General features: G+C 40.5%; 1 protein-coding gene across 1 annotated transcript in view; it reads right to left on the minus strand.

The window, feature by feature from the left end:
• Positions 1-14,362, minus strand: part of LOC311183251 (prolyl 4-hydroxylase subunit alpha-2-like) — a gene marked incomplete at both ends in the record, with an annotated part of 87,126 nt that overhangs the window by 54,768 nt on the left and 17,996 nt on the right. The window lies entirely within an intron of this gene.

Raw genomic sequence — 14,362 nt, forward strand, 5'->3', positions numbered from 1 at the left:
AACTCAAATACATGAATAATTTAATTAATTGAAAGAGAGTTAAATGCAAAAAAGGACTGCATTAAAATGTCCAACTATATATTGTGTGTTAACAAAAGACATATAAAAGACAAAAAACATAAGTGTAAGAACGTAAAATGATCTATCATGCAAACACCAAAGAAATCTGATGAAACAATAGAAAAAAATATATAAATTTTAAGAATAACACTACTAAAGATAAAAATGATAAATGAATCATGATAAAAGTTATATCATGGAAAATTTATCAATTCTAAATTTCTATGCCCCTAACACCATAACTTCAAAATGATATATAAAATAAAAATTAACAGGGCCTCCCCAGGTGGCGCAGTGGTTGAGTGCTGGACTGCGAAGCTGCCCGCAGCCTCTGCAGCGCCAGTTCAATCCCTGGCCACTGGCAAGGGTCCCACATGTTGTGACAGACCTCTCCTGCTGTGCCCGCTGCTCCCCTCAGCAGTGTATTTCATCAGTCTGCCTGTTCTATTCCCTGCTCTGGCTCAGGTGAATTCTCTCACCTTCCCGTGCTTCTGACTATAGCCAGTGCTTGTATGAATAAATAAATAAACAAATAAATAAATCTTTTTTAAAAAGTTAAAAAAAAATCAGAAACTTATTTAAAAAAAATAAAATAAAAATTAACAGAAATAAAGAATAACTAGAGATGGTAACAATCATAGTGGGAGAGCTTAATGAATCTTGCTTAATCTGTCTTAATAACTCACTGAAAAAATATAAGGAGATGGACTATTTGAACAATATGGTGTACAAATATGATCTAATTGATATATATATATATAATACTACTCCCAGTGCTAAATAATATAGTACATTATTTGAATATTAAACTAAATGACTGTTGGATCATTGAACGAATTTCACAAAATTTTATGGGACTAAAAAAAACTGATTACATTTTCTGACTACAATATAATTAAATCAGAAATTAGTAACAGATTTTAATCTCTGCACATTTGCAAATTAAGAAATATGCTTCTAAATAATCTATGAGTTAAAGAACAAATCATATAGAAAATAAAAATACATTGGACTGGGCCTCCCCCGTGGCATAGTGGCTGAGTGCGGGGCTGTGAACCTGCCCTCAGCCTCTGCAGCGCCAGTTCAATCCCCGGCTGCTGGCGAGGGTCCCACATGGCATGCAGACCTCTCCTGCCATGCCCGCTGCTCTCCTCAGCAGTGTACTTCGTCAGTCTGCCTGTTCCGCTTCCCACTCTGGCTCTGGTGAATTCTCTCACCCTCCCGTGCTTCTGACTGTACCCAATGCTTGTATAAACAAATAAATCTTTAAAAAAAATACATTGGACTGAGAAATAATATAAAACTTGGAGAGTACAGCTAAAGCTAGAAGAAAATTTATTAATTAGCTAGAAAGTTTTCTACTTTGCTGGACTGTGTCTGGCTAGAGGATGCAAGGTTTTCTTTGGGCATTTTTTGATTTTATCTGTTGGCATTCCCAGGTTGCCAACTTTTTCAGCACCATGTCTTAGGTAGATGAGGCAAAAAGAAAACCAAGGGAATGTACTGCTGCATGATTCTTTGTGTCCCAAGATTCTTAGTTGGTCTGCCTTTTCTCCACCTTTCAGAGCATTCTTATATTTTAAATCTAGAGATGTTACCTGTACTTAGCAAGAGGGAAAGAGAAAATAACATCTACTGTTTCCAGCAGAAGTCTCCCACAAGGAGCTTTTAAGGTACAGAAGATATAATTTGGATGGTGGTTACATGGCCACTTACCTTATTGTTCTTCCAACTGTATGATTTTTGCATACTTCTCTGAATACATCTCACAATTAAAAAATAAGCATCACTGTAAATTGTAACAGTATCACAGTTCTCCTAATTCCCTGTGAGGCAAGGACAAAACATCTCTTCCACTTTGCAGCAGGAATACAAAAGATTGGTCAACACAGAGAATACTGAATCTGAGTCAAGAACTCAAACCAGGACTCTTTCCACTAAGGTATTCACTACTTAAACTCTTGAATTTGTTCTTAAGATGATACTTAAGAAATGCTGAACCTGGTAATATCTCCACTATTAAAAACGCACCCAAAATAAGACTTTAAGTGTTTTGCAGAGATAATTTATTTTTTGGGTAATGTATAATCATTGGAAATACTATAAAATAAATGTGTAAATAATGTATAAGAACCTGGATTCACTAAAATATGTTATAAAATTACCACTAGGCACTACAAAGGTTGACTTTGTTACAGCCACTTTGACCCTAACTTTTGGTTACAGAGATGGCAAAGACTAACCAGAAGAGAAGCCAGTTTACCCAGAACCTACCCTGGCTGCCCCCTCTGCTCCAGACAAATACCTCTCCAAATTTTTGCCTGACAGGGGCTGGAACACAGAAAGGTGTCTGCCACAGTGTACTTAAAGATGTGAGCTTTGAGCCAGGAAGAGAAAGAGCAGAAAAAGACATCAGTCAACTTCTGTTGATCCACATGGCCTTAAGAATTCTTGTCCTCGCTCATGGAACCACCTATTAGAAACTTTGAACAGGGGAAAAGTGTGTTACGATGGTGTTAGTTCAATCAGCGGCCAAAATCAATTACCCCTTCAACCCAGTCTCGTGCTGGACTTGGTAATCAGTCATGAGTAAGATACATTCTCAGGTGCTCATGAGCCATGAAGAAGACAGATATGGCAACAATAATTATACATTATTCTGACAGTGACACAAGAACAGGAATCTACAGGTTACAGTGGGAGCAGAGTTAAATATTTCAGGTAAGAGAAAAAGGGGAACCCAGAGCTAGAACAAGAAGTTAAGTAGAAGTTATTTTGGTAAGATGGATAGACCATGATGGCTCCTAATTAATAGGGGTCCAGAAAGTAGAAACAGAGTAAGAGAGATATCAAGACAGGAACCACACTACTGTGTGTCTAGGAGCCCAAGAAACTTGGTATTACTGGGATTTTATGGGTGGGGATCTGAGGGATAGAAGATGAGCATGAGGAAGCCTGTCAGGTTTTGCAGGATCTAGGCATCAACCTCAGAGGTATTGGTAACAGAGTGGCAGAGCTGATGCTAGCTCTCCCATCTAAAGTTCTGTGACATGTACATGTCTTAACAAAGACTCTTAACAAAGACTTCTTAACAAAGACTCTTTCATAATGAATACAAAAATAACTTTGGGCCTCCCTGGTGGCGCAGTGGTTGAGCGCTGGGCTGCGAAGCTGCCCGCAGTCTCTGCAGTGCCGGTTCGATCCCCGGCCACAGGCGAGGGTCCCACATGGCACGCAGACCTCTCCTGCCATGCCCGCTGCTCCCCTCAGCAGTGTACTTCATTGATCTGCCTGTTCTCCTCCCTGCTGTGTCTCTGGTGATTTCTCTCACCCTCCCGTGCTTCTGTACCCAGTGCTTGTATAACTAAAATAAATAAATCTTTAAATAAATAAAAAAACTCATTCTAATACACTACTTAAGTCATACTATTTTTAAAATACAATTTACCACAATTTTTGAAAGAAATAACATACTCAGGGCCTCCCTGGTGGCGCAGCAGGTTGAGCACAGCGCTAAGAAGCTGTCCGCAGCCTCTCCAGCACCAGTTCGATTCCCGGCTGTCCAGGGAGAATTCCACATGGTGAGGCAGACCTCTCCTGTCTCTCCCACTGCTCCCCTCAGCAGTGTTTTTGGTCCGTCTGCCTGTTCTGCACCCCCCCTGTTTCTGGTGATTCCTCACCCTCCCGCAACTCTGGCCTGTACCCCAGCTCTGGTATAAATAAAATAAATCTTTTTTTAAAAAAAAAGAAATAATATACTCCGTTGAAAAAATCTAATTATTCTATATGGCTTATTATGATAAACAGTAATCTCCTACCTAATTACTCCCAATTTCCGCTGGAAAGTCCACTTCCACAGAACTTTCAACTCCTTTAATTGTTTCTTCTGATAGCCACATTTTCTAAGTAACATATTTAATAATGCTATTTCTTGACTTTCAATTTTAGGTCTTATATATTGATGGGCTATCATGGAGGACAAAGATTCGGAATTTTTTTAACCACTCCTAAACTACATATGTCCCTCTTTTATCCTCTAATATAGTTAAGTCATAAGTTTAAATTAATACATTTAAATTATGTCATTACATTATGACATTACATTATGTCATGCAAATATTGCTCATACCTGAGCCAGCCAGTAGATTATATTTTTATTTCCTTTCTTGTACAACCTTTTCTTTTCCCTGAGGTCAACAACTGTCTCATTTCATTTGCTTTATCTTCTATGAACTGATCACTATTCCCAAACTCATCTCTTTGTGATCACTGCCTACCACATCCTGATGCAAGCCTCCTCACAGCAAAGCATAGCTGTTTCCAGGCTCAACCTTCAGCCTCTGTGGTTTGGTCCTAGCCTCAAGCCTCATCTCTTGACCCCTGTGTCACATGTCTCTCATTATCCTAGTGACAATGCATCTAGTTCCCACACTTTCGATGCTGGTTTTAGCCTGTGCCTTGTTTTATATGGGCCTTGGCCTTGCTTGCATGGGACACCCCACTCCCTCTCTGATTCCAGTTCTCCCTAATGGCCCCTCAGAACCCTTGCCAGAGTTGATTCCTCTTGACATCCATATTGAAGAAGCCTCTACAAGGCTCTCATAGCACTCTTAGGGTGCTCAAGGAGCACTCAATCAGTTGTCTTAGTATACTTAACCAGCTAAGAGGATAGAGAGCTAGATAACTAAAAGAAGTTCGTAAACTAGTACAGAAAAATTCTTTTTTTTTTTTTTAAAGATTTATTTATTTATACAAGATTGATTGATTGATTGATTTATACAAGTACTGGGTACAGTCAGAAGCGCGGGAGGGTGAGAGAATTCACCAGAGCCAGAGCGGGGAGCAGAGCAGGCAGAAGGACCGAAGTACACTGCTGAGGGGAGCAGCGGGCGGCAGGAGAGGTCTGCGCGCCATGCGGGACCCTCCCCCAGTGTCCGGGGAGCAGCCGGGGATCGAACCGGCACTGCAGAGGCAGCGGGCAGCTTCGCAACCCAGCGCTCAACCGCTGCGCCACCAGGGAGGCCCAGTACAGAAAAATTCTATTTAAGGCAACTCTCTTGTCTTTATACAGGAAATTGGTGACAGTTTACTCCCAGAAAATTCAGACCACCAAATCCCAGTCTGAGGCCAACATGGCTAACCCCAGATCTCAGATTACTCACCCCACTTGCAGCCCGCAAGAACAGGGCAGGCAGCATGTATTGTTAAGGGGTTGCCTTTTCCACTTCACAGAAGATTATACCAGAACAAGGCTGTCCCCTGGAGAGAGACAATATCTCAGAACACATCCTAGAACTGGTTTTGAGGAAACAAATCAGAGGGTCTCTGGGGGATAATATTTAAACTCCAAGATATTCCATGCATGATGAACAGGGGATTTCTTTTTATTCAGTGAAAGTCTTCAGCTACATATATACACATCACCCCAAGTCTACGTGATCTCTAGGACCTGACCATGACATGCTCTTGAAACTCCAACCTGAAAGAAAGTGCTCTTACTTCCTACAAAAATGACAGAATTTTGGGTCTCCAGGGACATTCCCCAGGCAGCATCTATCCCTTGCTATATGGAGAGTGTCTGGTAACTCACCAGTCCTTGCAGCTCTTGCTCTTTCTCCAAAAATAAGGGCTCTCCAAAAGTAAGATCTGAGTCTAGGTAGAAATTCCTGAGGCCATCACAGTCACAGTCAAGCAGGCCACAGTATGGAGCAGGGACATGGGAAAAGCCTGAGTCTTAAAGCAACCAGTGATCTACAAATAACAGAACTTACCTTCTTGGGAGAAAACACAGCCCCCAGTTTTGGGAAAACTGTGGCACCACCAGCTTCTACATCACTCATCTAGGAAAACAAAACACAGTGGTTGGTCCTTCTTCTCTGAGGCTCCCAGACTCTGTATCCTGCTTGACTCAGGGTGGGGATGGTGTATATCAAACTGGTTTTTTTCCTCATCACATCTCAGGACTCAATGAAGATTAAGCCTCGCAAGTTATTTCTGGTTGTTTATTCTAAGGCCCTTTTCTTCCAAGAAGGGGGAGCTGTTTCATAAAACAAGTTGGTTTATGTTAAGACTTTCCCTGTGGTTCCTTCTCCTAGCCCTGAGTCCTCTACCTCTCAAACTCCTCAACCTGGCATAGCTGCTCATCCTTCATTCCACAGGATTCGTAAGTACCTCCTATACCATAACACAGATCCCGACTCTGGGACATAGTGACAGACAAAATAGGCACATTATCTTCCCTGACTTATATCTGGACCTTTCAGGAACATACCATGGTGCTCAACTTTACTTTTCCCCTGACAAACTCCTTCTGTCAGAAGGGTTAACCCCAGTCACAGTAGCCATATACCTGGATAGGATCCTGAGATCCCTAAAGGAAAACAGTGAGGGCAGAAAAATCTATAGGAGTCTGACCACTAAAGCAGTCAGTGGCAGAGTCCAAGTGGAGGATATTTAAGCCAGAATTCATTACTCACTTCTCAGTCAGTTAATGTATCCCCTTAAGGAAACTCTGTCTGGACTGATCCCCCTGATTCCCCATAACCTTCCATTTTCGGAATTGCACAATATCTGTAGGTTGCAATATTATCTGTCCCCCAGGTGCTTAAGTCCCGCTGTTTTCCCTTACTTAAGCTAGAATCTCTGCTCTACAACTTGTCTCTGCAGGCCCCAAGGATAGGTCCCTAGCTTTTTTCCAACTACCTCTTCCTTGGAACCCATGTGAAAGGTTCTATAGACACTACTTGGCCCACTTTTCCCTTCCCTGAGGTTTGCTAGCAGGAGACCACACCAACAGTCACTGGACCAGACTTTGTCTGCAACTGCCCTAGGAAGAGTTCTCCACTCTGCCTTGACAGGGCCACTTGTAAAGAAATAGTATATTATTAACCCCTGGAAATCTACTACTCCTTTTCTCTTACTCCTTTCAAACAAACAGCCCAGGGCAAAGTTAAGCAGTGTGGTGAGCCATCTAGATGGTTATTTCAGGACTGAGACGTTCATCCCTAAAGTTTCTGTTAGTTGCTGATGGCTCACAGGTATCTCCCTCACAAGACAGTGGTCACATTTGAAAAGAACTGCCTTACCTAGAGTTATCCAGCCTCCCTGGAGACAGACTGCAGATCCTAGAGAACAATCATTTAGGCATCTTGCCTCAATTTAAGGAAATAGTAAAGAGCCTTCCAAGTTTAAGAGCCCTCCATAGCACTGACTGAGGTCTGTGTTGAAACTAGTTCACTTTATTGCACTGCCCAACCTCATTTCCCCTAAATGCATTATAATGCTATTCCTGAATGCAAACCTTTAATTCAGAGTCAGTATTTAGGCAAATCACACTAAAAAAAGGTGGTACCCTGAGTGGCCCTAAGACATAGGTTCTAAAATATTATTATATCATGGGTTCATGTGCCTGGTGCCTGGCATGGAAGACTCCATCACAAGTGCTAAGCGGAATAATGAAAGTCCCCAGTGTGATAAATTTTCAAATTTTCACTAAAGGTGACCTGGGATGGGATAACAGTGGAAACGAATTCTTTGGCTGTTATAGCTCCTAGGTGATTGAGAGGCAGAGGGGTGTAGTAGGAAAATTAAAGTCCCATAAAGATATCCATGTCCTAATCATTGGAATTTATGGATATGTCATATTACATGGCAAAGAGAAGATAAGAATTTTAAGTAATAAGATGACTTTAAGAAAAGGAGATTACCCTACATTATCCAAGTGGACCTAACATAATCACAATGGTTCTTCAAATGAAGAGGAAGACAGGCTTTCAGAGTCAGAGATATTTGAGGATACTAAAGAGCTAGCTTTAGAGATGGAGAAAGGGACCATAAGTCAAGCAAACCATGTAGACAGTCTCAAGAAGCTGGAAAAGACAAACAACAGCGCAACAATGTAAATGTACTTAAAACTACTAAACTGAGAAAAAAAAATGGTTAAGATGGTAAACTTTACTGTATATTATTTTACTATAATTTTTTAAAAGGTAAGAAAAGGAGCCTCTAGATAAAACAAAGAATACAGAATTTTAAAATTTAGTTCAGAAAAGTCACCAAACAAGAAATCAACAACAAACCTGGGGGGTAGGAGGAATGTGATTTGCAGAGCAGCAACATTACCTAACATAAAATACTTGGTTAAAAAAAAAAAATCACCATACATACAGATCATGAAAAGATGGTCCATACTCAGGGAGGAAAAACGCCAACAGAAACTGTCTCTGAGGACTGGGGAAAGACTTTAAATCAGTTACTTTAAACATGCTCAAGGAACTAAAGAAAGTTATGCCTACAGAATTAAAGGTATGATAGTAATATCTCACCAAATACAGAATATCAATACAAATATATAAACTATATTTTAAAAAGTACTAAACAGTTTTACTGAATACTTTCAAATCTTAGAGTTAAGCTCAATGACTAAAGTGAAAAAAATTAACTAGATCATCTCAACAACAGATTTGAACAAATTTAAAAAAAGGCCCAGCAACATGAGGATAGGTGATTTGAGATTACAAAGTCTGAAGAACAGAAAGAAAAAGAATGAAGAAAACATGCCTTGGAGAGGGGAGGGAGCACAGTGAACTATGGTGGGGGACTGTGGATGCTTTGGTAGTGGGTATGTACAACAACAACAGCTGAAGGGGGAGATCCTATACCTCTAAAACACAAACATCATAAACCAGTGCTACCTCAACTTAAAAAAAAAAAGAAAACTCCTTGTCTAAACTGAGTTCTTGGGCCTCCCTGGTGGTGCAAGGGGTTAAGTACCACACTATGAAGCAATCTGCACCCTTTGTAGCACGAGTTCAATTCCTGGCTGGCCAGGGAGCAACCCACATGATGAAGCAAACCTCTCCTGCCTCACCCGCTGCTCCCCTGAGCAGTGTATTTTAGTCAGTCTGCCTGTTCTGTTCCCCACTCTGTCTCTGGAGAATCCTCTCACCCTCTTGCACCTCTGGCCTGTACCCCAGCTCTTGTATGCATAAATAAATAAATCCTTGAAAAAATAGAGTTCTTTTTCTTTTCTGCTCATCAGTGATGCTATTATTAAAGAACTGTAAAGAATTTTCATACTGTATCAATTTCACCTTGAGTAAAAGAGTATGACAATTTCAATAATGCCATGCATTTCTTTTCAAGGGGAATGAATAAAAATGAGTAAGAAGTATTTTCCCTTTGAAGTAGTTACTAGTTATAAGCAATATTCTCTGGGACTGTCCCTCACAAAAGTAGAAGTCTAAATCTATTACACCTTTAGAGATAAGAAATCTTAAAATAGTGTGATAACAGAGCATTATTTGATACACTTATGGGTAGAAAAAGAAAGGCAGTAAAAAATACCTGGTATATGTCTCAAGACTCAGAATTTTTTCCCCTCATTGCTTATTTTTAAAATTCACTTTAAAATAAAATTATTATTTTAAGAATTAAAAAACTAGTCTTTGTCCAGTGGAGGATATCATAGCTGATTGGGAAAACAAATGATTCTAGGTATTTTTTACTCCTCAGTGGACTGAAACTGAAGAAGTAATAGAATGAGTAGTGCTGTATAAAATGTAAAAGTCCCCCAGGAGATTTTTCTCCTCTATGCTTTCCCTCTTTCTCCACTTCTAATTCCTCAGTGACAGCAGCTCCTATAACAGGTTGATTAGAACTTTCTGGGGTGTTTCTACACATGCAAATTTCTATATCCCAAGTCTCAGTATTTTGATTTAGTAGGGGCCCTTCCAGTCCATGACTAATGGGCTCATAGGGCAATTCAGTATTGATCACACTTACGTAGCTCAAGAATGTGGCCACACGATCCCCTATGCCGTCAATATCCAAAGATTTGATCCCAGGTCCCTGTGGTATTAAGTGAAAGTAAATATGCAGGTCTTAGGCTTAACAAGTTATGAAGCATGATAAATGACTGCTTTTCTATCTGTTACAACTAAGGATATAATGTAAAAATGAGAGCCATCATGATGAAATGAAGGACACACCACCCTTTTGGGACGGATATACAAGCTAATAGGGAGGTGAGAATGGAAACCATGCAGTGTTTATCTTCCCCTTTGTTTTCCTTGCTTCTGGAGATGATCCTCAAAGATGTTTCTGAGATGCATGTCATGGAGTATATTGCCTATGTTTTCCTCTATATATTTTATGGTTTCAGGTCTTACATTCAAATCTTTTATCCATTGAGTTTTTTGTGTATGATGTGAGGTAGTAGTCTAATTTATTTTTCTGCACGTAGTGGTCCAGTTTTCCCAGCACCATCTATTGAAGAGACTATCCTTGTCCTAGTATGTATTCTTTGCTCTTTTGTCGTAGATTAGCTGACCATATATATGTGGTTTTATTTCTGGGCTCTCAATTTGATTCCACTGGTCTGTGTGTTTTGTTCCAGAACTATTATAGCTTTGTAGTGTAGTTTGAAGTGTGGGAGTGTAATACCATCATTCTTCCCTTTTTTAGCCCAGGACATCTTCTTATGAAGGTACAGGTTTAAAGAAATAATCTGAGGGACTCCCCGGTAACGCAGTGGTTGAGCGCTGGGTTGCAAAGCTGCCCGCAGCCTCTGCAGTACCAGTTCGATCCCCAGCCAACGGCGAGGGTCCTACATGGCATGCAGACTTCTCCTGCTGCCCGCTGCTCCCCTCAGCAGTGTACTTCATCAGTCTGCCTGCTCTGCTCTCTGCTCTGACTCTGGTGAATTCTCTCACCCTCCCACGCTTCTGACTGTAACCAGTGCGTGTATAAATAAATAAATAAAATCTTAAAAAAAAAAAAAAAAGAATCTGAGCTCAGACCTAGCTCTTAAGAACAGAAGACTTCTCTGAATGTTCAGTTTGCACACCCGTTTACTGGGTACCAGGAACACTGTATATATTACCTCCTTTACAGCACTTACTCAATTTTTTTTAACCCTTTGCACTCCGAACCATTCTGAACATTGGCTACCAATGTCCCCTGAGAGGGGACAGCTGAGTGCAAAGGGTTAAATTAGCTGTTCCTCTATATATTTCAGAGAAAAAACAAAACCAAAAATAACAACAATAACAAGGACTCTTTATGGGAAATGATAGAGTTTTCTTTGTCTTTCTACCCCTAGTTCTCAGCAGAATAACCAGAATATCACAGGTACTAAAGGAACATTTGTTATTTAGTTTGCTAATTCAGCTTATCTTTCCCAAAGCACAAAATGTCTCTCTTCAGTCTATTTTTGGCTCAGGCACACCAGGGGCTTATGTCAGACTACATATTAGAGCTCAGAGCAACAGATTAAAGTGTTCCTCCTATCAGCAGACAGTGAGGTCTGCCTGAGTCAGAGTAAGCCAGGAAAGTGGGATTGTAGGTGTGAGCAAAGGACTCTATGTGATTCTTCTTCCAGCATATTCCAGCCCAGGAATTCGTCCCTATTCCAGGTGCCAGGTGGAGACAAGATCACATTAGGAGAAGAAGGTAAAAGTTATCTTGTCTTCTGATTTCAAAAGTCCCCAAAGATTCATCTCTAAGAATTTCGAGCCTCTAAATTTCTGTCAAACCTCTCACGTCAGCCCTGACCTTATCCTGCCACCTAAAACATAGCCCAAATGGGTAATATTTTGCTCTTACCAAAAAATAATCCAAATGAGGTCTAAAGAATCCTCCAATACCATAATCAGCAACCTAGAAGTAACAAAAACAAAATAAAACAAAACAAAAACAGACAGGTTTATCTAGGTGGATAGCCTGCAGGCCAGCCCATAAAACCTGCCTTCCCAGGTCTGCTCCCTAAAAGTGACACAATCAACAATTTATTTAACACCAGCATCTAAACAAAGAAACCAAGATCAAGCAGAATGTGGAACTTAGTGAAATTTGCATTTATGCCCAGGCCTTCTGGTCCCTCAGTCCATGCTCTTAAATGCTCTTAAATGTCTAGCTATTTGTGGACACAGAGAAAGAAGAAAGAAGCTGATTGTTGGCAGCCAACAATCAGACTGGGTGGGTTTCTGTGGGAAGAGGTAAAGAAGTGAGGTCCACAATATTACAAAGTCAGTGTTCCAAGGCTGGGTAGTGGAAAGTTTCAGGGTAGAGAGACAATGGCTCACTTGTCAGATGGTAAAGAGCAAGAAAGGGAAACAGAGCCCCTGCAGGCTGACTCAGATATCGCATACCTGGAGCAATTCTGCTGTTTTATCTGACAGCCCAGTGATTATCTGAATCCTTCGATTCACTTGGCCAATCAGGGGATCTTCCTCTTCTTCCAGAAATACACTGGATGGGGGGAAATGTGGTGGAAGGAAAAAGGGAATCAAGGTGAGTAAGAATAGGACAGAAAATGAGGGAAAAGTTTAGAGGGGTTCAGAAATAATTCTTCTCACATCTGGACAGTGTGTCACAACTGTCATTTCTGGCTCAGAAATGCCATATAAGAACATTCAAAATCCCACATCAGCATTCAGGGAGCCCTTGGTACTCATCCCTTTCAATCTTTCATCTGATTGAGACAATACTAAAAAAGTGAACTGCACAAGTTTATAAAGCAATAAGCGGCAGAGCTGGGATTGTACTCAAGTCTTCAAGATTTTAGTACTGTGACTTTTTGGTAATATAATAAGACTTCCCAAATTTTTAAGTCAAACCATATTTTAAGCCAAACTAAAATTTAAGTCAAATCATAATCAAAAGGAGTGTATTCAGGCTAGGACAAAATCATGCCTAGGGATTATAAACAAACACACATCACATACACACACAATCATACATGGAGATATGCACAGTCTTATATTACCTATGGATAGTATAAGAGACAAACAGTAAACAAATAGAGAGACACAAAGTAAACAGCCATGTCTGAGAACTCTCACATATATAAGTAGGATGCCAAACCACTCCATCCCCAGATTACCTTTGGCTGACCCTGATTTCATCTGATTCCACAAAATCTGAAGTACTAGCAAAGATTCTGGATCTTCTCAACTAGGGAATAGAAACTGAGAATGAGTATAGTCTCAGTTTATATCCCTAACTATCAACTTATATCCAGAAATCATGGATATAGAACTATCATTAACTCATTCATTTCTTTTAACAATTTATTTATTCATGCATACAAGAACTGGGATTCAGGCTAAATGTGCGGGAGGGTAAGAAGATTCACCAGAGACAGAGCAGGGAACAGAACAGGCAGACTGACTGAAATACTACTGCTGAGAGGAGCAGCGGGCGAGACAGGAGAGGTCTGCTGCGCCATGTGGGTATCTCCCCAGACTGCCGGTATCGAACAAGTACTGCAGAGGCTTCAGATAGCTTCACAGCGCTGCACTCAAACTCTTGTGCCACCAGGGAGGCCCCATTTTTTAAAAGAATTTATTCTGAGCTACTTCAAGCATACAAAAAACTTTGGATAATAATATATTAAATTCATAAGTATCCCTCACTTAGGCATGCCAATTCTCACTTAGGCATTGACCAGATGAGGCAGAATAGTTACCTACATGATATTCTTTTTACTCCTTTCCCTATTAAAATAATCCTCATTTTGGGCCTCCCTGGTGGCACAAGGGGTTAAGATGCAACCTGTGAAGCTATTGGCAGCCTCTGCACCATGAGTTCAATCCCTGGCCGGCTAGGGCGCAACCCACATAGAGGAGTAGACCTCTCCTGTCTCACCCGCTGCTCCCCTCAGCAGTGTGCTTTGGTCGATCTGCCTGTTCTGTACTCCACTCTGTCTCTGGTGAATCCTCTCACCCCCCCACACGTCTGGCTTAAACCCCAGCTTTTGTATGCATAAAAAAGTCAATCTTAAAAAAAAAAAATAAAGTGGAATTTATCCAAACAGTAAAAAGAAAAAAAAATGAGAGACACAAGACAATTTGAGAGACAATCAGGTGGATCAACTTTCACATTACTAGGGCCCCAGGGATGAGACAGAAAGAAAAGGACAGAAAACTTACTGGGAAAAATAATGACTGAAAATTCCCTAACATGGGGAAGAAATGGATATCTACTTCCAGGAAACCTGGAGAGTTCCAATACAATGAACCCAAAGAGGTCCACACCAAGGCACATTATAATTAAACTGCCAAAAATTAAAGACAATGAGAAAACCTTAAGAGCAGCAAGAGAAAATAACTAGTAATGTACAAGGGAATCCCTGTAAGATTAGCAGCATATTTCTAAGCAGAAACTGCCTATTAGCAAGTGAAAGAAGTCAACCTTCTGAGAAGGCTACAAGCTGTGTGATTCCAACTATTTGACATTCTGGAAAAGACAAAACAATGGAGACAATAAAATGATGAGTGGATGCCAGGTGGGGAGGAATGAA

Source organism: Talpa europaea (assembly GCF_964194135.1).
Source record: "Talpa europaea genome assembly, chromosome: 13".
NCBI lineage: Eukaryota > Metazoa > Chordata > Mammalia > Eulipotyphla > Talpidae > Talpa > Talpa europaea.